The sequence below is a fragment of the Lonchura striata genome, chromosome 5 (assembly GCF_050655825.1).
Source record: "Lonchura striata isolate lonStrDom1 chromosome 5, ASM5065582v1, whole genome shotgun sequence".
Taxonomy (NCBI): domain Eukaryota; kingdom Metazoa; phylum Chordata; class Aves; order Passeriformes; family Estrildidae; genus Lonchura; species Lonchura striata.
Window position 1 is genome coordinate 62,982,311 of NC_140707.1, and position 27,115 is coordinate 63,009,425.

The 27,115-nt window shown below is 38.5% G+C and overlaps 1 long non-coding RNA gene across 1 annotated transcript; it reads left to right on the forward strand.

The window, feature by feature from the left end:
* On the forward strand, positions 1–26,042 carry LOC146767408 (uncharacterized). Its single transcript, XR_014955771.1, has 2 exons — positions 1–20,387; positions 21,286–26,042. It is a non-coding gene; the product is annotated as an uncharacterized LOC146767408 (long non-coding RNA).
* The last annotated feature ends 1,073 nt before the right edge of the window (positions 26,043–27,115 follow it).

The window sequence follows — 27,115 nt, forward strand, 5'->3', positions numbered from 1 at the left end:
CGAGCTCTGCCTCGGTAGAGGCAAGAGCGCGCATCGCCCGCGACCCGGAGGGAGGGGAGAGTACTGGGTGTCCCCATGGGGAAATCCAAACCTCCGGGGCTCCTGAGGGTGGAGACCGGCCAGGAGGACCGCGTGCTCCGTCAGTGACCCCGGTGAGCCGGCCCTGGATTGAGCCCTGAGCCCTGGAGGGCGAAGGTGCAGGGCTGACCGGCGCCGTGCACCGAGTCCCGACCGACAACACAGGCTGGGGAAAGCCGTCCTGGGCGGGAGAGCTGCCCGGCCGAGGGAACCTCGTCTCGGGCACGCAGGCGGTGCCGCACCGGAGCCCGGACGGGGGCAGCGCGAACCGCACCTGCGGCGAAGCGCGGCTGAAGGGCTCGGGCAGGAGGGCAGCGCCCGGCCCGGCCGTGTGAGGCTCATCCCCACCCCCGGGGGCCGGCAGCTACGCTGGAAAGGGTGCGGGGTGCCGAACCTTGCTCCCTTGGACCCCGACAGGTGAGACAGGGCGTGGAGAGCATCCCGCAACCTCCGCAGGAGCCCTACAAAGCTGCCCAGAAACAGTGGGTCTTTAAGGACCACCCGTGGCGCCTCTGAACGCCTCTACGTCCTTGACAGCAGCGGGACGAGGTGCCCGAGCTGTTAAGCCCCTAAGTTTTGGAGGGGGGTGCACGGCCCGAAGGCAGGGCAAGCCGCGGACGCCGCTCTCCGCAGCTGGGCACCGAGTCGCGCCCGCAGTGCTAAACTAAACGTGCGGGAAGCTGTTTGTAAGGGCGTTATAGCCCCTGTCTTGACAATGTTCCTCTGGACCCGCAGTGTTCCAGCCTTTCAACATTCACGGTTTAGAGTAGCACGCGTAACTGCTCCCGCCTCTCCCCGCAACAAAAGCTGCACCGTGTGGTCCCTCACAGAGAAATACGATGCTCTGACCCTGCTCGTCCGTCTCCTTCGCCCCCGCAGCCCCTTGGAAATCGGGCCGCTTTGCTGAGGTGCCAAAGGATCCGGCTCAGGTGCCCTCTTCGGGCTTCCCGACCCGCCTGGCCATTGCGCCTGCTCTGACGGCGTCGAAACCCATTCAGCCTTTCTTCACCTTTCCGCTGCCCCCAAGAGCGGACCGCCCGGCACCGGGCTCCAGGCACCGGTCCCGCCCGGCTCAGGTGCCTCCGGTTGTTGCTGGGGCGGCGGGGCGAGAGCCCACCCTGAAGTGGTTCTGCTTCCCCTGGCCGGGCGCTGGGCGCAAGCACAGAGCCCTCTGCGAAGTCCCGGAGCGGAGGGGAGCCTCGCTGGCAGAGACAGCAGGACAGGCTGCGGCAGGGCATCACCCCGCTCCCTCCGGCATCACCCGCTCCCTCCGGCATCACCCCGCTCCCTCCGGCATCACCCCTCTCCCTCCGGCATCACCCCGCTCCCCGCGGCACGGGCAGCGCCCGCCAGGCACGGCAAAGGTGTGGGTGCCGGAGCCGCGGCGAGCCCCCGTCAGTGCCTCCCGCCTGCATGGGCACATCAGCCACTCCACGAGGGACGAATGAGCGCTCCTCGCTGGTACGAGACTCCCGAGCAGCACCACCCTCGCCCTGCCCCGCCGTGGGACAGCGGAGCCCCCGCTCCGCCCTGCTGCCCCGGGCTCCAGCGCGGTGCCGGCCCTGGCCCTGCCCCGCAGCGCCTTTCCCAGCCCCGCGCACGTCGTGCCGTAAAAACCGAAGGCAGAGGAGCAGCGAGTCTCCCCTCTCGGCGACAAGGGCAGACTCCGTGCACGCGCGATTGCTTTTTTTTTTTTTTTTAAACAGCTTAGTTTTCCTGACTTTACAATAAAGCCATTCTTTGCTTTCTCACCTCGTTATCTCTTTCCTTTATCCGTTTTTGGCAAGCTTTAGTTGTAATCCGAAGTTACGGCAAGACCCGGGTACATCCCCACCCCGGCCTGGCCCCCAGGACATTTTCCGGTCATACAGACAGAAATTGTCACTGTGGGCTTTAATAATAACAGAAACAGCCTCATCTTTACTCTCTACTACTAGCAGATCTTGGTCAAAGGCTATATGAGGTCAGGATTTTTTTTTCCCCTAAATAAGTCAGCTTTCTAAAGCTACAATCCTTTAAAGCGAACACAGAGATCTTATTTATCACTTTCTCTTTAATCAGCAACAGAAGAAAAATTTGCTATGAATTCCTGGAATCCCTGAAAGAGATCACACTTTTCCTTTGCACAAATCAAAGTTATCTGCTTCTATTGTATCCTCCACTTAAAATGAATCATAAGCCTCCATCCCACTGAGCTTTCTCGGGGATACTTGTTTAGCACAGACGAGAACAATACGCTGTACATCTAAAGAGCCCCGGGCGGCAGAAGCCTCTCCGACTGATACAAAGGATTGAGAAACGTCCTATCTTTAAAACGCATTTTTAGTGCCTTTCCACCTCCCTACTGCACGACAAACATAAGTCAGAGAGCGCAGAGAGATTTATCAGAGAGAGATCTGAGTGGCAATTACATGTTCTGTCAATAATTAATTGAATTATGTCCTCATCATAATTACATACAGTCCTCTAGCCAGGAGGAGAAAGGAAAGAAGGAAGTTGTGGTGTGGTCAGAGGGGGATCTCAGGACATGGTTCCAGTCATTAAAAATGTGATGTAACATTGCAATCTGGTGTACTCTGAGACACAAATGGGGAAACAAGCTACTAAAATCTTATTTGATTTACAGCAGGGAGTCAGAAAAAGCACTTGCCTTCATTAGTTGTTTTCATTACTGCTTTCTGCTGGGGGTTTGGATTTAAAGGTATTCTGCCATGCAAAGAACAAAGTCTTGCTCATTTGAACTATGACCTATATGTTGTAGTCTTTCTATTGTTCACCACATACTACCTGACTACAATGGATGTTTCTGATGTTTGAAATAAAAATTTAAATTGGTCCAGAAATTAAAATTAGTCCAGCAAACCATCCTACACTCAATACAAATGACATATTCAAATAGTCTTGCAAGCAAATTCTTACTCTGACACTTATTTTTCTGTACTTATTCCAGTCATAAGGGAGATAATCATATCATTATTAATTTATTATTTACTAAGAGCTGTTAGAGTACTCTTTTGGTACACAAATGCAGGAAAACAAAGAGCTTGATTCAGTTCTCACACAAGTTTTGCACTGGTGTATCTTCAATGACACGGGTGTAGTCACTTCAGAACCACCTGGGTGTAATTATGATCAAAATCTGGGCTATTGCACTTCCTTTGCTTTTCTAATGGTTCAAATCCTCTATTTTTCTACAGCATGCTGTGGAAGACAGACAGCTGTTTGCATATAGAGCTCAAAAATCATTCTCAAGTTCCTCCTCACTGTCAGTGCCAGGGTCCTATATCCTGCCACAATTTAAGCAAGTCAGCACATTTCCTCACCATTCTGCATCCTCCCTACAGCATGAGAGCTGTAAACCCCATCAATATGTGTTTCCTTCCACTTGTTAAGGCAGATCCTCTTGGTGTCTTGAGCTTTAGATCAGGTAGCTCTTCATTCTAATTGCTTTTAAGATCCAGCTGCCAAAAGGGAATTTGACACCTGCTTCCCTCTTTGCAAATTTCTCTTTTCAGACAAAAGTTTGATGATGAAACTTGAAAAGGAGTTCATTTGTGACCTCCACTTAATTTAATAACTCATGTATTTGGCCTTCCACCTGCTTCTTCAGAGATTTTGGCCTTCCACCTGCTTCTTCAGAGATTTTGGAAGTGGTTTACACTGGTAAATGCACAAACAGGTAATGGCCAAAACCATCTTCACAAGAGTTGCAAACAGTATTCCGTACTTCCTAGGTGAAAATGCAATACGGGACAAAATTCTTCAGCCAGTTTTAAAATTCTACAGCCAGTTTTTTTTGTTGTTGTGATTTTTGGTTTTGGTTTTGGTTTTTTTGCATGAGAATGCTTCTCAGAGCTTGTGCCCTCAAAAGTAAGGCTCCCTCAGCCTGATCTATGGAGTTCCTATGCCAATCAAACTTAGAAGATCAGGTCTGTATGTTGTTTCATCTCTTTGGCAAATTAATAATTCTGTCCTGACTTTGCTCATGGAAGCTTTTGCTTCTGTTTCCTTTCAAGTAATAAATATCCTCCATCTTAAAAGGACCTTTAGGACATGGCCATATGGGGTAAGGTAGCTCAACCCCCTACACAAACCCGCAGTGGCCAGAATTACCACAACACAAAGGTGATCCCTGGAAGTCTGATAAAGTGTCCAAGAGCTGCATTTCTTACTTCTTCAAGAGTCTTCAAGAATGAACTGGCACATAGTTCCCACAGAAGGGGATTCCATTATCCATTATAAAGCAATGGGCACCATGGAAAATTATGAACAGATAAGGATTTTACTGAAACCCTTAGCAATGAGGGTAAGAACCATAACAAAACTTTCATTCTTTTATGCCGATCTCACCATCTTAGGTTTATAAAGCAAGTAGTGCTTCAGTGGTCTGCATTTGACCAGATTTTCACATTCCATTCCAAGTCACCCCAGGCTGGATTTTTAGGGTCATATTTCTATTTTTCTTGCATCTTGATTTTCTTGCTTGAAGAGTCAGTCAGGATATATCTTCAGAATCACAGCATATTCTGAGCTGGAAGGGACCTACAAGGATTATCAAGTTCAACTCTTATATTATTGGCCCATATGGGGATAAAACCCACAACTCTGGCATTATCAGTACCATGCTCTAAGCAGCTGAGCTAATCCCTTGCAGTGACAAAAACTCAGTGTAGCTATTTAATCACTACAGGTTGTCAGGCATAATTTCTCAAATTATGTACCACTTTACAGAAATTAAATGAGGTGTCACTGCATAGAACCTCACTTGAAGTATCATTAATTTTAAAAATTTTGTGTTGAAATATCTTCCAGAGCTTTCTTTGAGTTCATATAACTTTGCAAGTGCAATTATAACAAAGATACCATTAGTGCCAAAGACCTGATAGTGAGAATAATTCCTAAGAGTAAAAAAATAATTTCATAGCATCTGGATAAATTTTAAAATTCATGTTTATGAAAAAATGCATTTTATTAAGTTATAAATAAAATTCTAATATATATTTTATGAGTTTTAAGAATTGTTTTAATGGAAGTGACCCTTAAAAAAACTATGGGACTGAGCTGAAGAAATTCTGGAAGTTCCATGTGAGAAAAAAAATATTGTTTATTTGATCATTTTCCATTTGTGATGAAGGACAATCAGGAAAGAATAGGGTGCAAGGCTGCTGTCAAGCAGATTTGCAGCACATGGACATAGAGAACATGCTGTGCCACTAGCGCACAGACACACACAATTGCAGTGATCAAAATTAGCCCAAAGTGTATTTGGAACATTGGAAAGGGAGAGGCAGGGAGTTGTGCATTTTATAGAATAAAATAGTTATTTCAAGAAGTGATAAATATACAAAACATTTTTTTAATTATTAAGTTAATTTCTATGTATTCTCACTCAGAAGTGGAACAAATCCATTGCATGGTGAATAATGAACAGCTTTGGGGAAATGGAAGAGATTAGATGAAATTCAGTTGTCTAGTTCCCTCTATTTCATTTAATCGTGAGGTTTTTTTCCTTTTAACTGTCTATTGCCTTCTCTAGAAGGCATACCACTGGAATTATTATGCTGGGTTCTAGTTTATTTGATGTTCATGCAGATCTGTGCGCATTTCTATCAGTGTTTAGATGACTGAAGTATCTTTGATACTAAATCATCTACCATGACATCAAACTGAATCAATTGCTCTACCTACCTGATTAGAGCAAAAGTATGGTAAGCAAATGCAACAGAAGAATTTGGAACTGTTCCCCAGAACTGACCGTCCAGACCTCTCCTATTCCCACAAGGTATCTTCTGTTGATTCATTCAGCCATAATAAATTCCAGAAATTGTCTATTGGGAGGAACAGAATGGAAGGAAAAAGCCGATTGAGGAAGAAATGTCATGGATCTTGCATTTCGGGGTTTTTTACTAACCAAGTAAAAGTATTCTGCTGCTTTTTCATGAACACAAAGACAGGTTTGGAGGAGCTCCATAGTGATTTACCAGTAGAACTGAAACAAATTGGTACATACCTTAGAAGTCCATCTGTTTTCTAAAGCTGGATAGGAAGCTACTCAGAAAGATGTATATTAGCACTTCCTGCAGAGACTGCTGGAAGCTGGAAAGATCTTTTCGATCTTTTTTTTTTTTTTTTTTGCCACATATTCTGTGTCACTATGAAATCACTTTGGAATCTTCTGGTTTGTTAATAATCTAATCCCAAGAAAAGAGACTTGACAAAAAGGAAAATCAGAGTTTATTCTGTCTTTCCAGTTATTGAACATGCCCACTGACTCACAGTTCATTCCTAGATCTGTCAAGCCCCTCTTGCTCAATGCAACACGGCAGTGGTTCAGGGGCCAAGCGATGGGGAAGAAGCCACTGAGGGCTCTGAGAGGGACCACAGCACTACAAATTCCTGAGATAAGGGCCAAACTGTGGGACAATGAGAAGAGGGAGAAGATTGTCCATTCCCCTGCACAGCACTGATAGCTGACAGACATGCACAGATAAATATTGTCTCTGAAACTGGTGATATTTTTGCTACCAGGTGAGAAATCAGGGCATTCGTTGCAATTCCCATGTCACTTGTTTTTAGACAATGGATGTGTCATCATTGCAAAATGGAATTTGGTTTTTTTTGGAAAAGAAATCAACACTTTAGTGATACTTTTGAGCAAGTCAAAAGACACCCAAGGGTATGATTGCCTTGTATGCTGTTCTTTTTAATAAGGCCAAGGAAAAGCACCACTGGATGGGATCATCATCATCTGCCACTTTAATGCAGACAATCGAAGAAGTCTCCTTACTGATGGCTGTAAATTCATCATTATGGTTACCACTCAGAGTCATTTGGCATGACATTTTTTATGCATAGAACAGAAAAGTGCAGTATTAGCTCCTGAGTGATTGGATGAGTTGTACATCCATTAATGTGCATAACAGAAAATGTTTCCAAGCTATGACTTATCTCTCCTACACAAACTGAGAAGATGCAGATTAACTTGCTGCTGTTTAGTCAAATTTTTGCTGCATTTTTTCATTCTGTCCAAAGTCCTGTATATATCAGAATCTACTATCATCATGCATTGTAGATTCTACTGCTGACTCTGAGATTGTAGCAGTCTGACTGTGTTCACATATTATGAAATTTACTGGATGACAGGGAATATGAGAGAAAATTAGTTGCACTAACTCCATAATGAATAAACATTTCTCAGTTAACTGCTTTGGGAAATGAAAGAATTGGTAGATCATAAGCCCAGGAAAACTTGAAAAATGTTTAATCAAATTTTTTATCCCCCCAATTTTTAGTTCAACTTGGTTAAAATCCATGTGTCATTCATCTGAAAACTGCAAAATTAGTCCACCAAGAATCCATCATAATATAAAAACTTAAGAAGTAAAACAAAAAACCTTATGCTCACTTTCATAATAGGCCACCTTTTTCATTTAAGATGTTTCATTTCTAAATGTAGCTAGATTGAATTTTCCAGAAAAAAAATTAAAATTTCATTTTCCACCTTGGCCAACTCAAAAATATACATTTTCCAGTTATTCAAGTGAAATAAAATATACATTATTCAAATTCCCTGGTCTGTAGTGTGTTTTCCTGTTCATAAATCGTTCAGGAACTGGCTATGATCGGTTAATTTATACAAATACCTCATCGATCAAATTACATGAAGAAATCTCAGCCAAGAATGTATCAAGTAATTGTTCACTTAGGATATTTATTTGACTGTGAAATAGAGCCATCACTTGTGTGAATGGTGTCATATTTGCTCCCCTGCTGATTATATGGCTTTTTTTTTTCAGAGAGGAAATACCAAATATCAAAGTAAATATCAAATATCAAGTAATAGTATTTTTTAGATGTGACTTGTCAGACAAATAATCATTAAATGCTTACAAGATATACAAATTTTCTATCTAGACAGCAGCATTAACTATGTTTAAGCCATTGACACATTTTCAGAACTCTGAACCAACATCTTTTATTTAATAATATGCACAAACTAGAGCTTATAGGAGAGACCTAGATTATAAGAATGCTCTTAAAAATAATAAATAAAAAGCCTACATTTTGGCATCTAGACTTCCAATATAAGCAACAGGGAGAGCTCAACCCTACCTCAGCTGCCAGATAGTGAGGACACTCACCTAAAGGAGGATATTCTGGTGCAAGCCCAGCCCATGTCCGTGGATCTGAACCTGGAAATTCCATAACTTGGACAATATAATAGCCTGTGAAATACAGAAACCATTTTTTTGGAGCTTTAAGGGAAGAGATACTGGTCAGCACTTGTGGCAAATGGTTGGAGAAAGATTGTTCACTTTCCTAGCAAAGATACTTACTGAGGATATAAAACAGCTGTGTTACAGTATTAAGCAAAATATCAGGTACATGCCATAACTGTGAGGCTACTATTTCATTCCAGATGGCCAACATTCTTTATTTTATTCTGACCAGAAAGGCTATTCTGACTTGAGAAAGCTTCCCAACATTTAACCAATACATTCCCTCATAAAAGTACTTAACTCACCAGAAATTTACACACACTCCAAACAAAACAAAAGAGAACAAAAAAAGAAAAAAGAAATAGAAGAAAAATTTTATCTAAGACTTTAAGGTCAGCTCTAGGATAGACTTTTGGACTCACTTGTAATTGCTTTCATTGTCTGACTGGTCAACATGGTTACTTATCTTACCCTGCTGTGCATATGACCAAGTGTTTTGTAGACAGGCGTGCTGGCCAATAAAACCTCAAAAAGCAGGGAAACATTCCCATCAGTCCAAGCAACAGTTCTCAGTGTAAGTAATTTTCTTGTCATATCTCCCCAGGCCCATTCTTTCCCTTTCTCTCTCTCTCACTTGAATTTGCTCAGAAATGCTCTTTCTCCATCAACATAGCCTCATGTTACTTCTCTGCAGTTCTGCTGCCCTCCATTCTAAAATCTGGCATTACAATGAAACTTCCAAGAATTCCATTCTCTGAAGCATTATGAGTCACACTGTAGTCCTCAGCAATATTTTTAAAACACCAATGTTTTTTTAATCACTCTTGAGACCCACAGAAGAAAGTAAGGATATTATCTTGCTAACTTACAGTCGTGGTTGTTTTTTCTATTGCCACCCACACTCTCTCATCTTTCTCCAGATACTCTGCTCCAGTCTCTCAATAGTGCAGGCATATGGTATTCAAGCATGCCAGAGTCTGACTTCAAGTTTTAGTCATTTTTCTCCCTGTAAAAAGGATGGGGGGACATTGAGCCTATGACCATTTGAGAGCTTTCTTTATGGGAAAATTTTATTTGGGTTTATACTTTAAAAAATATATATGCTGTACTGTAAAACTAACAAAGAAACATCAGGTCTAAGCCATAATTCATCTTATCTGGATCCCTCAATGCCATGTGTCTGGTATATCAGAGGCTACACAGAAGTCACTGGTCCAGTCATGAACATAGGAAGGGGAGAATTTATGCCTGCTTGCCTTCTGGCAGTGATTTCAAAGCAAAGCATTTTAACACAGGAGATGGTTATCTTCAGGAACTGGAGTTGTAAATACTATCCCTGATAAGAAAAACATAAATCTTTTTTCTACTATTTGTTGAACTTTCAATTTTAGTTAGAAAAAGTAATCCAAGTTACTAAGCTATAGTAAAGTTATCTGTTAATTTTCATTGTGTTTCAGTGCTTGCTTTTTTTTTTGTTTTGTTTTGTTTTGGTTTTTTTTTTTGAGCACGAGGTATGAGGCAGCTTCTATTACGAAAGAGTTATTTGCATCTTAAGACTGAAGTTCCACAAATTGCTGTTATCTGCTATGCAGATGCTCATGTGACACACTGAATAAATATACCTTAAGGTAAGCACAGAACCCTGGATGATGGGTGTTCAATAAAGAAGATCCCTAAAGACAACAGTTATTTGAGTTCTGTAGAGATCAGCTTTTGCATGAAGCACTTGAGGATGGCTGGCTGCCCCATGATAGTTTTTAGACAAAGATGCCAGGAAATAAGAGGATGAAGAGACCTAGATTCTAAATTACCAGCTGATCATGTGAAGAAAGTACCTACTTAGGTCTCCAAAGTTACTGAAAATTGGTCAGTGAGCTTGCCTGTGCAAGAGATGGTTGAGAGAACTGTGAAAATAAACACATCATTGAGAAATGGAGGTAGGATGAGTGAGATTTATTTAAGAAAAGGTGAGAACAGTGTTAAACAAAATAGAAAAGAATCCATATTAAATAGTAGCATTAATGCAGTAAGCCAGGAAGCTACAAGTGATCATGACTCCTCAAGAATCACAGTTAGACATGTTATCTCATGTATTTGTCTACATAAAATAAAACACAATCATACTGAAACTGCTCATTTTGCATCCAATTTATACAGGGCTTTTCTGTCTCACTGCCTCATACCAAAAGGTGTGGAAAAGCAATAAACTTGTTTTTCATTTTGGTAGGATTTTGCTTCTACTCTGTGTGTCTCTAAGAAATCTTGACCAATTTTTTTATTTGATTGTACCAACACTAAAATTTGGAGTAAGTTTTAACTGCTGGGCTGCATCCAAAGCAGTGTGGCCAGCAGGTCAAGGGAGGTGGTTCTGCCTCTCTACTCTGCCTTCATGAGACCCCACCTGGAGTTCTGCATCCAGTTCTGGGGTCCTCAACACAAGAAAGACATGGACCTGTTGGAGTCAGTCCAGAGGAGGGCCACGAAAAGGATCAGAGTTGGAGCACCTCTCCTGCAAAGAAAGGCTGAGAGAGTTGGGGCTGTTCAGACTGGAGAGGAGAAGGCTCCAGGAAGAATTCATTCTGGCCTTCCAGCACCTAAAGGTTGCTTGTAAAAAAGAGGGAGAGCAGCTTTTTACACAGACAGGCAAGGGGGAATGGTTTCAAACTAAAAGAGGAGAGATTAGATGTAGGGAAGATATTCTTTACCCAGAGGGTAGTGAGACACAGGAGCAGGCTGCCCAGAAAAGCTGTGGATGCTTCATTCCTGGAAGTGTTCAAGACCAGGTTGGATGGTGTTTGGAGCAGTGTGGTTTAGTGGAAAGTGGCAGGGGGATTGGAACTTGATGATCTCTAAGGTCCCTTCCAACCCAAACAACTCTATGATTCTAAGATGCTATAACTACCAGGCCAAGACATTTAAAAATTGCTTTACTCACTGTGGGCGTTTTTAAGATAACAAAAGAAAAATTTCTAGGAAATAGGTCAAAATATTAAAGCATTTATTAGCCCAATGTTAAACTTTTCAATCCGTATTTAGTCTCACTTGTGTCAGTAAAGTTGTTAATTCTCAGTGACAGATATCCACAAATCTCAGTGAATGAGTACGAGGTACAACTCGGCCAAACATCACACTATCGAAATTCATTATCATTATAGATTGAGGAGCCTATTTAAATACAGGCATCTAGTTTTGGATGTTTGTCATAGGAGTGTAGCAGTGATGTGCTCAAATATTTGGTAATTGCTGATGTCAGTATTGAACTGCAGAGATTTCAATTTTCCACAGAAGATGCTGTTACAAGTAGAACACCTCCTTAAGCCACTTGTTTCTTTATTTTTTATAATTTCTAAGAAAAATAATATCCTCACCATCCCTGAACCCCTATCAGTGTGATTTTGTGCCTTGGGCAGAAGAGACACTACGAACAACCTGTGGGCTGGGCAGCACACTTCAGGCTTAGCAAGGAGAATGTCATCAGTCAGAGAACAAGAGCTGAAGCTAAAGATTCAGAGGTTGATCTGAATCATTCTCCTAAATGATACTTCATACTACCTCTTACTGGCTTTTTGGGAATAATTAGAAACAGGCAGCAGTTGCACCATTTCTGTAAGTTTAAAACAAGCTGAAAATCAGAATTGAGTTTTTTGTTGCTACGTTTTCAACAGCAGAAAATGTCAAGCGCACAGGCAATTTCCAACTGAATTTACAAACACTTTATTCAGTGCTCTACAGGCAGAAAAGCCAAGTGACACTATAGGGAAATCCAGCACAAAGTATGAGGTATAAAGGCCTGAAAATGGAGATTGTTGTGAAATTTAGAAATGTGATACTGATGTGAATGTGCATGTCTCTAAAACAGTCTCTTCTATTACAGATCTCAGATGTGTATATGCCAGACGTAGCTGAGTGAGAGCCAAAGCCGAGATTAATTTGCTTTTGATAGAAGTTGGATACATATGTATCTGAAAATCAAAACACAGAAAATAATATCAGAGAGTCCATAAAAACAATTATATTTAATTAGTTACAGGTTAGTAGTTCATTAGTAGAGATGCATGACCTCACCTTAAATGATTTTTTGTTTCATTTTGTTTTCCTTGCATAAAATAAACTTCTGGAATTTGGTTTTCATTATAAACATTCTTTAATGAACTCTCTGGTGCTAATTATTTAGTCAGAAAAATAAGTGGTGTTTTGTTCACTTTTACCTTCTTTTTCTGTGAAAAAAACAAAGAAGCAAAACAGTACTGGGGGGAATCAAAGAGTAAGTATCCAAATAATTTAGAAGATAAAGACTGCATATTTAATAAGTCTACCCTAGTATGGCAATATGATGAGAGTTACAGCTGTGACAGAGATTTTAATTGGAGAAGAATCAATGCAGATCTGCAGATGGAAGTCATGTCTCAAAAATGTATTAGGCTTGTCCAAAGGAGCATGTGAATAAGAAGATCCGGTAACTGCAGTGTTGCAATTCTATACTTGGATACTCTCGTGCATATGTCATGGATTTCTATGGAGTTTGGGGAAAATTCACAAGCCTTTAAGAGAACGAAGTTACCATGGCACAAGAGGAACGGTCCTCTTGAGTATTATTAGCTTTTTTCACATTAGGAGCAGCCAGCTGTGAGAGGGGAAGAAGCTGCTCGCAGGGAATCTCTGCTGTTCAGCCTGCTCCCGAGTAACCTCAAACATGGAGCAAATGCAAACTTTCTAGGTTCTGCTGGTGATCCAAAATTACTCAGGATAGTCAAAACTAAAGTGGTACGAGGCAGAGTACCAGAAGCACCTCGCAGTCCCAAATCACTTGATGGTAAAGTGACAGATGAAATTAAATGCCATTTCTAAGTAGGAAAGCAAAAGGTGGTACACATTTTTGTACTAATGCCTGCCAGATAGAACTCTGAATAACAAAGTCTACAGAGATTTCAATTACTTAATTAAATGAAATATTAATTTATATCCATGATTCAGGGTATTCCTGACAGTGCCTTTTAATTTCATTGGTGATCAAGATTTTATTTTAGACTACAACAGTATTTTTTATAATTCCATTCAGAGATGAATCTTCTCTGTTTTTAAGTGCTTCATAAATATAAACTAATTATCTTTATAAACTATATAATAATCATAGAATGAAAATTGAGATATTTCAGTTAAAGAAATTACACAAAATGCTAAAAATATGTCAGATAATTCTATACCAAAAAAACTGTCATTTCCACTGAACCCCTTCTAAAAAGAAATTAAATTAAATTTATGGATTTCTCAGGAAAGTGGCAAAAATTTTAAAATGTTGATATATTTCAATCAGACACTTCTGAAAAAGAAAGGTTCAATTTTTCACATTATAAAAAAATGGAAGTGTTTAAACTGAATGTCTTAATTTTAACAAAACAGTGCAATTCAAACAACCCAAAGTAGTTTTAAATTGTATCTTTTTTTTTTTCCCCAGGAGATGTTAAAGAATTTCTGTTTCTTGTTTCCACTTGCAGTGACTTTATTTTACAAAATATAAATTTATATTTTGACAAACAAACACATTCATTCACTGACCAAACCAGGATCTATATGTCCATTACATGTTTTGAGTGGACAATGCCACAAAAACTGCCTTTGAGAAATTCTTAATATCTTCTATGTAGAAATAATATTTGTCTAGAATTACCTCTTCATAGATTAACTTTCCTGGATAGAGAATGTCCTTGGTGATTACTGTTCCCTGAAATATCTTTCAAGAGGTTTGTGCACTAGTAGTAGATACCAAAAAAAAAACTGAATTCCTGCCCCAGACAAACCAAGGCTGAAACTAAAACTTTTACTGAAAGATGAGGAAAAATACTGGGAAAAAACCCACCTAATTTTAATAGAGGATTTTATATTAATCTTCAAGGTTTTGGTAGTAAAGCACTGATCCATGGTCTGAAAAATTGGCTTCACCTGCTCAGTAAATCTGTAATTCTACATACAGCCCAACTAAAGCTCTAGGCATATGAATGATTTGTATTAACTATCTGGTTTTAGATTTCTTCAGCTGCTGTTCTTTACCCATGCAGGACCTCTGTTATGTATGAAATTAAAATGCCTTAAATAGCTCCATGCACTAAAAAATGCCCAGAGAGGGCTGTATAGCCTGCAGAAAAGAAGGCTCCTAGTGTAAATAAATATCTGAAGGTGTGCAGGTTTTCAGTGATGCCCCATGAACAGGACAAGAGGCAATGGGTGTCAGCTGGAACCTGGGAGTTTCCATCTGAACCTCAGGAAGTCGCTTTTCCTGTGAGGGTGACTGAGTGATGGCACAAGTTTCCCAGGGAAGTTGTGGAGTCTCTATCCATGAACAAAAAAGTCATTTGGACATGGACCTGGACAAGTATCTCCATTTGGTCCTGCTGCAGAAAGGGGGTGGTTCCAGATGACCTCCAGAGGTTCCTTCCAACCCCAACCATTTCATGATCCATGATTCTGTGAAATATCACTCAAATTGACAAAAGATTAAAGAGGAAAAATGAAATAATAAAGGAATAATTAAAACAATAATCTTAAACAAGAAAACTAGGGAAAGTATGCCTGAGCAACTAGAGCAGCAGAATCTTACTGGTACCTTTATTTATAACAAGTATTTAATATACAGCTAGGAAAAAAATATAAACTGAAAGGAAGGCCTATGCATCCACAGGTCATAGAAGAATTACCTAGATAATTTTTGAACTGACAATTAAATTGGTATGGCAAGAGGAATAGGTACTGAGAAATGAAAAAAAAATTAAAGAGAGAAATACAGTCAATACTTTTCACAAGGAGGTCCGAGGAATTCCAGGACTTTCTTTCCACTATCTTTTCTCCTTTCAGAAAAGCAATTGGATACATGCTACTAGGAAAAAAAAATGTATGGACCCAATAAGACATCAAGAGCAGACTAGAACCATAAGCAACAGTAGAAAATTAATAGGAGCAAAAGATCACAGGATAATTCAGGTTGGATGGTACCTCTGAAGTTTATCCAGTCCAGCCTCCAGCTGAAAGCAGGGTCAGCTGTGAGATCTGACCAACTTATTCATATGTAGCTTGGTCTTTAAAGCCTTCAAGGACTGCACAATTTCTCTTAGCAACCTCTTCTGATTCCTGAGATTCTGATCTGTTCTTGACTGACCAAACTGTAAAAATGTTTTTCCTTAAATCCAGGCTGACCTTGTCTTTTTTCAACTTCTGCCCATTATGTCTAATCATCCCATCATGCAGCACTGGCTCCATCCTCCAAGACCCCCTGAAAGCTGTATCTTCTCCATGTTGAACAAGCCTCAGCTTCTCCTCCTGAGGCAAATTCTTCAATCCCTGACTATCTTGGTGGCCTTCACTAAACTTGCTCCAGTTTTAAATTGACTTCACAAATCCTGGGCAAGATGTATAGGACACTCATTTCAGAGATAACCATAATGCAGTGATGAATAGTCTTTTTAGAGCAGTTTGGAATTTTTCATCAAAGATAATTGATAATATATAAAAGACATTATTTGAAAAGATCTCCCTATTCAGGAATGAAGACAAAGTATTCCTTGACTATTAATGAGATCAAAGTCCCACTTATATAATTACATTTAAGAATCCAGTTGCATTTCTTAAAAAGGATAGACTTGAGCACATGTTAAAGCACTTTCCTGAATCTGGGCAAGAATTGTTATATGTAAAATACAACCTATAGCTGGACTTTATATCTGATTACAGTGCCTTTCATAACTTTACCCACAAATTATTCATATTTTCCTAAATCTTTACAAAGCCTTATGAACTACAAAGTAATTAAAAGACCAAAGCAAAAGGTAATGGAAGAACATATATCAAGTTTGGAAAGAGGTGGTACCAAATGCAACAGTGTTCGCTCACTTAAGTATTACTTAAGATTTCCATTAGTTATCCATGGTGACAGATAAACAGCACTTATATTTGTAAATTATGTTGTGCCATACTAAATGCTATGAAAAGAGGGAAATACTTTGCAAAGGAGTCTGAAAATATCAGACTGTGGAAGCCAACACTGCTTGCCTTGCTGATACAAAATTCCTATTAAAACAATAAGGTGTGCAGAATTTGGCTTCTGGAAATAGGAAATAAAGGAACAAATCCAAAGCTCACTGAAGTCAAGAGGAGACATTCTTCTGACCTCAATCGGCTTTGGATATCGCCCAAAATGAGATTCATTCTGGAAAAATGCAAGCTGAAGGAAATAATAATTCAAAAATATCTGGGAGAGATGTTTGGAAAACCTGGAAATCAAAGAATACCTAGGAGACTTTCTGTAATATATAATACGTGACAAGGACTTATGAACACTGTTACAAGCCTTTTCTAAAACCTTATTAGTCTAGAATTTAAGAAAGAATAGATGATAGAAGAAAACCCATCCAATTAGAGAGCAGAAGTTGCAGGGATATCACATCAAAGTGCAGGCAGGTTGTTTTGTATGGAATCTAAAATGTGCCAAGCATCAAATAAAAACACATCACCAAAGGTAGCTGTCCCATTTAAGAAACCACTAATTTCTCAGCTGTTTTCCCAGATACAAGTCTGCTAGTGTCTACCAAGATCAAATGCACACATTGCTTGCGTATAGAAATCCATGGTCAGCCTTCAATATGACGTAAATGTCACATTTTGAATGTGGTCCCTCTTCTTATTTTAGTGATGTTGACAAAGACTTTTAAGATTCCATCTTTCCCATTATACACAAACATCCTGTGCTAATCCAAGGATGTCCTCCCTTGGTGGAAGGACACACACTTTCAATCTCCTCTACACCTTGCTGCTGTCAGATGGTGAAATTATTTCAAGGATATACATACACCTCAGTGAAATGAAGGTCTGACCTTACTTTCAAGATTGAATAGACTCAACATGCATGTTATAAATTCTCAGGATTCCTATCCACAACAATTATTTCCTACAATTTCATTGATGAAAAGTGAATTACGACATCTGTAAGCACATGCTATATAGCAAAAGATTATAAAGGTAGTTTCCCCCCAGCTGGTTTTCTGAAAGAAGCACCTATTCTTGTCTCCACTTATTCAGTGAAAGAACGTAAGAATGGTTTCAAGCAATATGATTTCAAGAAATAATTACAAGATGATTGTGATAACAATGACAAAGTTCTAGAATGTGTTAAGGTTGATACACTGTAGATTATATGCTATTTAGTACCATCATTTCTGGTTTTAAAACTTCTATTCTTAGATTTTAAAACAAGGATCGGTTGTTTTGATTTTTTGGAATTGTATAGCTGATCCTTCAGAGAAAATGTTGGAAAACATTTTATTTTGAAATATTCATCCGTATGCTTCATATATTCTTGGATCACTTCACATTTAAAGTTCATTGGCTTTTGCTAGAAAATTATGCCTCAACATGACTGCAATCCTTTCAGTGCTCTCAATCCTGTGAAATCCTGAGCACTAATTTTGATCAGTTCTCAGGATTTCTCTGAATCTAATGTTTTGTGACATCATAAAGTTTGATGGAATGAAATCTCAAAGAAAGAATTAATTCTCATGGGCCGGAAGGAAAAGAGGCACATGGATTTTAAAACACAGATTGTAAAGAAAGTTCTACAATAAAAATGGCAAAAGAGAAATTGTGGATAACATTATATACAAGAGAAACCTTCTGAGTAAACTGCTTTGGAAAATCTTTTTATAAATCTTCAGTACGGTTTTTAGAAAGTAGAGTCCTATGCTCTTACTCTAAATCCTCCCTGATTTTATAACATTGATACTGGAAAAATCAAATCTCTTGCCTGAAAGCTAGTTTCAATTAACAAGGATGTTAAGCATTTTTTTTCAGATACATGAAAAGAGTGACAGGATTATAGACCACCAAATTGGTGGTATTTTAAGAATCTGACAGGCTCAGCACCATGTGCCATTCTAGCCTTCTCTGTGTATCCTTTGTGGTTAAAACTCTTAAGCACTTTAAATTCTTTTGGTCAGTATTTTTTTCCTTTTAGGGGAGACAACTAGAAGCACATTCCAAGTAACTATTTATGGTGTACAGAAAATTATAAGATACTAAAATCACCTCTTTGAAGGTGTTTCCAGGCGTTGTATAGTAAAACAAATATTTTATTTGTAAAAAAAAAAAAAAAAGTTGTTGTTTTAAATGTAGAATATAATTATCTATGTTCCAAATCAAATGAAAGACAGAAACAGCACAAACACACAGCAAAATAATACATGTCAAATCCTAAAGCCTTTACTTGGACAAATCTCCCATGGCAGCTCTTGGTGGCAGCTTTGCCTGATGAAGTATAGCTGAGCCAGACCTGAAATAAGCAAAAATTTAAGAAACCACATGAGTGGAATAAGTTATGGAACAACAAATGAAATATTTATTTTTGTTGTCTGGGAAATAATGATAATTTAGTGCATTATTAGTATGAAAGCAGAAGTCCACTAAACCAGCAGTCCTCAAATACATTTATCCAGATACAACAGAGGACAAAAAGATGTTTGAAGAAGCAGATGACTTTCCAGAATATTTGATACAGTCTGGAAGAAATATGTGAACAAATTTTTCAAATCATCAAGCTCTGGCAAAAAAAAACTGACTGTAGCTTTGCATAACTTCATTTAAAAATGGCTCCATCTTCTCATGTTTCTTCTTTTCCAATGTATAAGACAAAACTGTGGACTGGTCCTGTGCAGATGACATATCCACATGTTGGGGTTCGTGGTGGGAAAGAGGCCAAAGTCGCTGTGCTGGAGCCAGGAAACACACCTGGAAGCAGGTTCCTTGGAGCCTGACACCTGGGCAAGAGCTGGTGGCCATGTAGCCCAGCCAGACTGTCCCACTGGGCAGAGCAGCACACCAGGAGACAGGGAAGGAGAGGAGCTGCCAGCCACCTGCAGCTGGTATATCAGGTCATGCAGCAGGAGACAGATTCTGGCACTGAGCTAGGAAAGTCTGTAAGACATACCCCTATCTGTGGGGGTGAGTGGATTCTGGAGCCAAATCTATGAGTCTCACACTCGGTGCACAAAAACTTAGCAGCTCAGATGGATGGGTAAAATCTGTATCAGTGTAGAAACTGCATGGCATGAAAGCTTTACAGTTCTGCAGAGGAATCTGGTGCTGCTCTGTACCATCTGTGCACCAATTGTGTGGATTGTTTGTTGAGCTTTGTTTGGTTGGGTTTTTTCATTCGAGAAAGATACATAAGTTGGTAAAAAGAATGCACTTCAGGTCAGTTTAACTCCTGAGCTATTCTTTTTGGACCTCGCCACTTCTGATTATAGGTTCAAATTCTGTATTAGAGTTAAAAAGAAGATTTGTGCCTAATTAGTGTTTTCAGCAATTTATTTAATTTCAAAGACAACAATTTAATTTCAAACTTTGCTCAAATTAGAGGGGAAAGTAGAAAAAAAAATTCTGGAAATACAGAAAATATAAGATTAGAGATCTGATTTTCAATGTTAGATCCTTACAGCTGACAGTATATTTCTATGTGCATGTAATACAAATATAGTCTGTCAAAACATAGTGACCGTGTGATAGTAAATATCTGGCAGAGCCAGACCATGAAGTGGATGCTTCCATTAGGTTTGTGCTTATTTCAATAGTAATATGATGAGGTTTTTTGCACGTATTCTTACAATATATCCTTAGTAACAAGGAAATCCAACAAGAAAAAAATAAGTTTATACATACATTAAACCTTTATATAACTATGCACATTCTATGCACATAACAATAAACACATGAGTCTATGAGTATGCAGTAAACACATTTCAGATCACAATTTAAAATTAATGTCCACTGGTACTCCAAACGTACTGTGGCCCTCTTGGAGTGAAATCTGAGGCTATTAAAACAAGTAGGAGCCCTGCTTAATCAGGATTTTGTAGACTGCAGAAGTCCAGAGGAGGATCCAAGAGAATCCTTGAGGAAATTTAAGATCATACGACATCAAGGTGTAAAAAGGCATCACTCCTATCTGCTTTTCCAGAGGCTTCTCTTGACTTAGAGGAAACACAGCACCTTATGCTCTCAATCAACTGAAACAGCAATGGAAGAGATGGACTAAGACTTGCATAAACATTGGTAAATGTCTTGCAGGAATGTTTTTTAAAATCATGATGTTCTTTTCTGGCTTCTGGGGTTTTGGCAGGAACTCCAGTGTCTAGGCCCATTTCTGTGTACACAATTTAATGATGGGCTTGATTAAGAGACAGTAATTCCCAAGAGGTTTAGCTATCTTACTTAGTGACATGAACATGAGTACAGTGCCAAAATCAAATGGTTACATCCTGAACCAGTGAAAATTCACAGATGCAAAAGCATGATGGATTCTTCATTTTTCAGGTTTCATGTATTTCTATTATTTTCCACTGTATATAATCTATAATGCTTCCTAATCTAAGCAACAACCAATCTGGCCTTACAAGACCTTTTGCCAAACAGCAAGTAACAAAAATGTCAGCCTACATCTGCCCATGAGGGAATTACATTGAGGTCCAGTTATATTTGTCCCACTAACTCTGTCTGCCAAGTGAGCCAGCTTCCCTCAAATGAGAATTTAAAGGAAGAACGCAGATGTTGGTTCTGGAATAAACTGAGACAAGACTGCAAAGGCAAATTCTAGACAATGAACTCTGTTGCCGGGTAGTTCAGGAGTCAACCTCAAAGGAAAACAAGGCAATGAGTTCATAAAAATGAACTTGTTGACCTCCTACACAGGATTACAAATTTCCAGCAAGGTCAGTAGGATTTTCAGGCATATAATATATCTCAGGACAGGACTGAATATGCTTTCAAAACTGGCTTTTCATAACTGAAAGGTGATATTCTTGAGATCCCCTGTATTTAACTAATGACACTGAACTTCAGACTAGTTGACCATTTTCTTTATCCTCTCCTTCGAAGACTCAAGGAGAATAACCCTCTCCTGTGGCTCTACATTCCATAAAAATTCAGTTTCCTGAAGTATTTTCTCTTGCAGGAGAAAGTGGAGATGATCCACAGCCTACAACTCTACCATATATTCCTTTGCTGGAATAAGAAATGTTTTTAGATCAACAACTTAAGAAGCCAATGGAGCATCTGTGTGCCAACATTTAAGTCTCTTTTCAGCTGTGAGAATTCCATGCTTTCTAAAAGCCTTGCCTTCTCATAGGAAGATGGCCAAAATCTCCCAGATAGAAGTTTGTGGCAGAAATCTACAATTTTGGATAGCTAATTACTGCTTTTGAATATATATCAGTGTACATGAATACATTATTCTGTATGTCTTGATTTCTCTTTTATTATTTCCTTCAGTTTGCCCTCCATCTGAAATCTAGTTTATTATGAAATTTTGAATGTTTTATTTTTCTTCCTTTTTCAGTCTTGTGGTTGTTCTCATTCTGGCATTTAGTGACTTTTCCCTTCACTTGTTCATTGTATTTCTTTAAGGCAACAAGCCATTCCTGTGGTGCTGGATGGGGTTGGGGAAAGTTGCCAGCAAAATTTTTGGTGCACGTGCAGTAAGAGTCCTCTCCCCACAAATTCAGGTTTGTAAAAGGTGGAAACTAGGTGGAGTTTCCACAAGCAGTGGCACATTCTTTCCAGAGGTAATTGTAAGGTCATAATTCATCTCAATTACTCACACATATTATATGCTTATATATTTGTCACTTACTATGATAATGTAACAAGTATTTATGCTTATTAGACATATGAATATGAGTGCAAGCATAACATTTTTCAATATCTCAAGTAACACAATGAATTCTCAAACAGCCTAGTGCTTGCAAATACCATTTCATGAACAGAACAAAAAGTATCTGTCAAATAAAAACATTCACATACAATGAAACACAGATATGTTCCTTATATCTTATAACATTTGTAGAAAATTTTTAGACAATTCTTTTTCTCACATAAAAATGTTTTAATTTAATCTATCTATATGAAATTTTATATTCCATTTGCTGTACTAGAAACTCAACAGTGTGATAACCTTCAAGGAAAAAAATAGTGAAATGAACTAGATAGAGAAAATCCTTGCTTTCTTTTTCATTATTATGACAAACTGCAAAACTCAAATATTGAATCTAAGAAATATAAATTATATTGTAGTTAACATAAGTGTGATGCAAAACCCACAGATATATTTGGAAAACAAATGAGTTTTACAACTCACACAGAATGTCATCAAACTGAGAATCGAATACAGCAGATAAAAAAGCTGGAAAGCAATGTAAACTGTGTAAAGGATAGTGATGGTGCAGTGAAACTTTGGCTATTTTGTTCCATGCCACTTCAAGAGATATTTAGCTGAAAGAGAAAGGTGTCAAAGACAAGTAATGAAAATGTGGTTACAGGCACAATATGACCCTATTATAAGAAGCGACTGAAATGAATAAGTGATAATATGACACAGACATCAGATAATTAAATTTTGGCAGTAAATGCCAAGAGCAGTTATGTCAACAATGTTATTTCACAGGAATTCTCAGCAAATAAATACATAAAGGAAACTTCATGGTTTTGATCACTACTGTAAATGTAACAAAGAAAGAAAATGAAGGGGCTCAGTCATAACCTTCAACTGCCTGCCAAAGTAAACAAGGAGGCGTTTGATTTTGAGCCAATAAAGATGAAGTGAAAAATGAAAGTGGGAAAGCTCTGCATAGAGCTTTTTCTGGTGGAGAAAGACAGGCAGATGTGCATGATGCTTTATTTATGGCTTTGGTAGAATACAAATTATTTTAAACAAATTGAAGCCCTTTTTTTAAAAAAAATATTAAACTTTAGAAAGTATTAGTCCTTCAGATGTCTGCTGAAAATGTTAAACAAGGTACAGAAATTTGGCAAAAGTGGAAAACCGATTAGGAAAGTGAACTTTTCTTTATCAATGTTGTTTCCCATAGAAGCTAAACTTAACTATGGCATTAAGCTTCTAACTGCATTATCAGGTTATCTAACAGATATTTTTCAAGACAAGACTACCACAGAACAATGGTAGATAATAGATGAGAAAGAATCAGCAAGACAGAGACACAGACTATTTCTGGAGTTAACACGTTGTACAACAGGACATAAATCAGCAAAGTAATAAATTCTGCAAAACACTTTTTAACACATTTCATGAGATCATAATTCATATTTCCTCAGATGTTTGACAAAAAGTAATTGCATTTTCCATTTTGGCCATTACACAACTTCCTCAAATCAGTTTCAAAGTAAGCCCTCACACTGCTTCTGCAGAAGGATAAATGATCAGTATTTCCTCCAGTTCAAGAAGTGTTGGCACACCACACCACTGCATGCAAATTAAACTTGTTTTGAAATCAAAACCAGCAGTAGTTTGATATTGGAAAGATTTTTTTTTTTTAATAGTTCACAATTTTAGGGTCATTCAGGGGCAGAGATCAACAACTCCCAGCCCAATAAGACTGTACTAGAGAGTATAGCAGGAGAGAGACACTGACCTTTTAGATTCAGCCTGCTGCTATCCACTTGTATGGCCATCTCTTTCTCCATTTCCTACTTGTTTTTTCCCTCTTAAGTAGATATTTAATGATTTCTTTGATAACCTGTCCTGGTAGAAATGTAAGAGATGATTATCCATTGTTAAAAGTGATAAAGTGCTCATTTTCCATTGTTATAGAAAACAAGTATGGTTCACTGATAATTGTCTTATTAAATACTTGGTGTACAATTTGACACTATGACAGATCATTGACTGCAAATACTCCCAGAAATTTAGTCTTCCAGCCAAACTTAAAACATTATTTTATGTCAAAATTGAAAGGGAAGAAACAGAAAGATGCATAATGAATAGAGAACTATTGCAATACTGTCTTAATGCTGTCTTACATTCTCCAATGTGTTCAGTATAATGTCAATTAAAACATGCTTCTCAAGATATTTTCCATATCTTTCCACTAATTATAGCATTATGTCCTATGACCTAATAAAGCCCAAGATCTTAAATTAAAAGGAAAGCCAAACTGAAGGAATTATGGAAAGAAAATACTTCAATAAGCAATATTCACCACTAGAGAATCTAAAGTAAGAACTAGAAATTATGACAATCAGAAGTGCTACCTATTAATGAGGAAGAATTTAATAATAATTTTAAAACATTTTATAGTGACTTGTATTTATCTTCCACATACTGAACACAGTGACAAACAAGTGTTACACAGAAACAAAGCCAATTTTAAGATAAAAAAATGTTTGCTATTCAAGCCATGGATCTAGTAACAGATGGAAATTGAACCTTTTAGACTGTTCTTACCATAATGACTACTAGGAGAACTTACTAAGTCCAATTATAGACACAATTAGCACATTTTAAGGACATAGATGTATAAAGAACTGAGGCAGATCTAACACCAATAAAAAAGTACCCTGCTTTCTGTTATGTTGGCTTATCAGACTCTGCAACTGGAAAAGGATTCATCTTTTTCACCACTTCCCCAGATTTTTCCTGTTCTGGCTTCTAGGGAACAGATTTGTCTTCATGATTTTTAGTGACACCTTCAGTTCTCCAAGAAAAATGCACTACACAGTTTTTTCCCCGTGGTGCAACCCCAGCACAGTGCCCTCCATCCCATTTCTCCACCAAGAACGAGTCACTGGGCAGAGTCAGAGGGCACAAAATGTTTTCCTGTGGTTTTTGGATCATCTCTGTGGGGCCATTGGCAGTCAGCACACCTGGGATAGACCAACTCAGAGCACTTTTCTACTATCAGAGAACTTAAATAGAAATTTCTTCCCTTTCCCTTAGGCAGCTCCATGGTATATCCTACTACATCAAGGTCCAGCAATGTCTCTTGAGCTATTACAGTACAAACAAACAGAATCCTAACACTGTTCAACTCTCACTTTCCAACACACTCTTATCTTCCTATAGCTCCTTCTCATAGAATTTCATCTTATGTAATTTATAGACATATTTTAGTTAAACATTATCTGGAGAAGAATTACTAACCCACAAAGCAGGCTGAATGCCTCTGAAAAAGAACTTCTGACATCAGGAGGTTGTTGATACACAATTATTGTTTATTTAAAGAGCTTCTGAGAAACTGTGAGAAGGCTCATTGCTATTTATCCCAAAGCATGGATGTTAGCCTGCAGTTGGAATGGAAACAGACTAATGTTTCCAATGAAAAAAAAACCTTCTAGCCAAATTTTAATTGAAGCTAGATAGCAATTGAAACATTTTTTTCGCCTGGGGAATAGAAGACATTGAAAACAAAATTGTATCAATGAATTTGGGATTATTTTAATACTAAAAGTCTAAACAATATGAATTATATACAGAAAACTATTTAGAAATTCTTTTGTGACTAAAGAAAAGCCAAAACTTTTTTCCAGAAAAAACTGAAATACTGAGGTGGATACTTATGTGTTTTTCCAATGTGAAAATACTTATCTGTTGGCAATCTGATATTCCCAACTCCGTCTGCTCATGATCATAGACTAATTCTCAAAATTAATTCTTAAGATCTTCATTCCACAGTTTTAAAAGAAGCATCAATGTATTCTGAAGACTTTGTTCTCTCTTAGAATTTCACATTAGTCATTAAGCAATCACCTTTCATTGTATACAGTGCTTACATCTTGCATCAATGTTTATCTTTATAAATGGTGGTCTAACGAATATTCTGGAACTGATTGTTTATCACTACAACTCACAGGCTTGTCTAAAAGGAAGAGATGCTGTTATTCTGTAATTCAGAGAAATAAAAATATAAGGCACCCAAATATGCGATTGTTTTCTTTTTTTGTTTCCAAGACACATATACAAAAATCTGTTCAGCAAAGCAGTTTGGAATTGTTAATTCTTCTGGGAAAGCTTTGCACAGAAACTTCCTCTGTAATTCCTACTTGCCTTCACACATACACCTTACTAGATCCTAGCTAAATACTCTGGATCAAGACCGTAGCTGCAGTGTTCTATAACAAGGAGTGTCTGGAAAAAATTACTCTTAAAATGTCTGGATCTCTGGAAATATCAAAATTAGTTACTTTAAGGTTTGCATAAAACCTGAAATCATTGTGAAATAAAAATGCAGTCAATACCTATGCAGAAAAGCTGTGGAGGTTTGGATGGGGAAATACAGGTGTGTCTTAGCACTGCCTAGACTAGAGACATTATACAGAGATTCCATCATGTTTAAAAGACAAGAACATTGTGAGTCCTGAAGAATTGTTTTCTAAGGGTTAACAGTAATGCCATCATATAGGATATTACCATTATACACTATTACCTATTCTCTTCAGTAATTAATTACCTCTGATAAAAGACAGTTCATTCACTTTGAAATACTGGTTGAGTTCCTCTCTCAAGATTGCTAGACATGCTGAAGCCAGGATGTCTAGCTTGTCAGTTATTTCAATAATCTCCTTCAGCATCCAGAGTCTCCATCCAAAATCTGAGTACAGAATGTAGAAAATAGGGGCATCTTGTATCTATTGCAAGTTCTAAATCAAAAACCTAAAATGAATAATGCATGACCAAGGCTTACAATCTTCAAAGCCTGTGAAGGCACAGATCATCTCATATCAGTAATTAGTAAAACGTTGTTCCCTTTGCAAGAGAAGACTCCAGGCCAACAGAACTCGTCTAAGAATTCTAAAGACTGTAGAGCGGAGCTTAATTCTGGAAATGAAAATGAAGGAATGACTAGACAACAAATTCTCTATGAGTATTGTATGTCCTAAGGCAGCCAGTGTTCTGTAACTATTTAAATCACCACTGATGAACAGGTAAGACAATAGAATGGGAACCTATGTCTGCCATATCAAGAGCAGTCAGGAGTGATGTCATGGCTGAG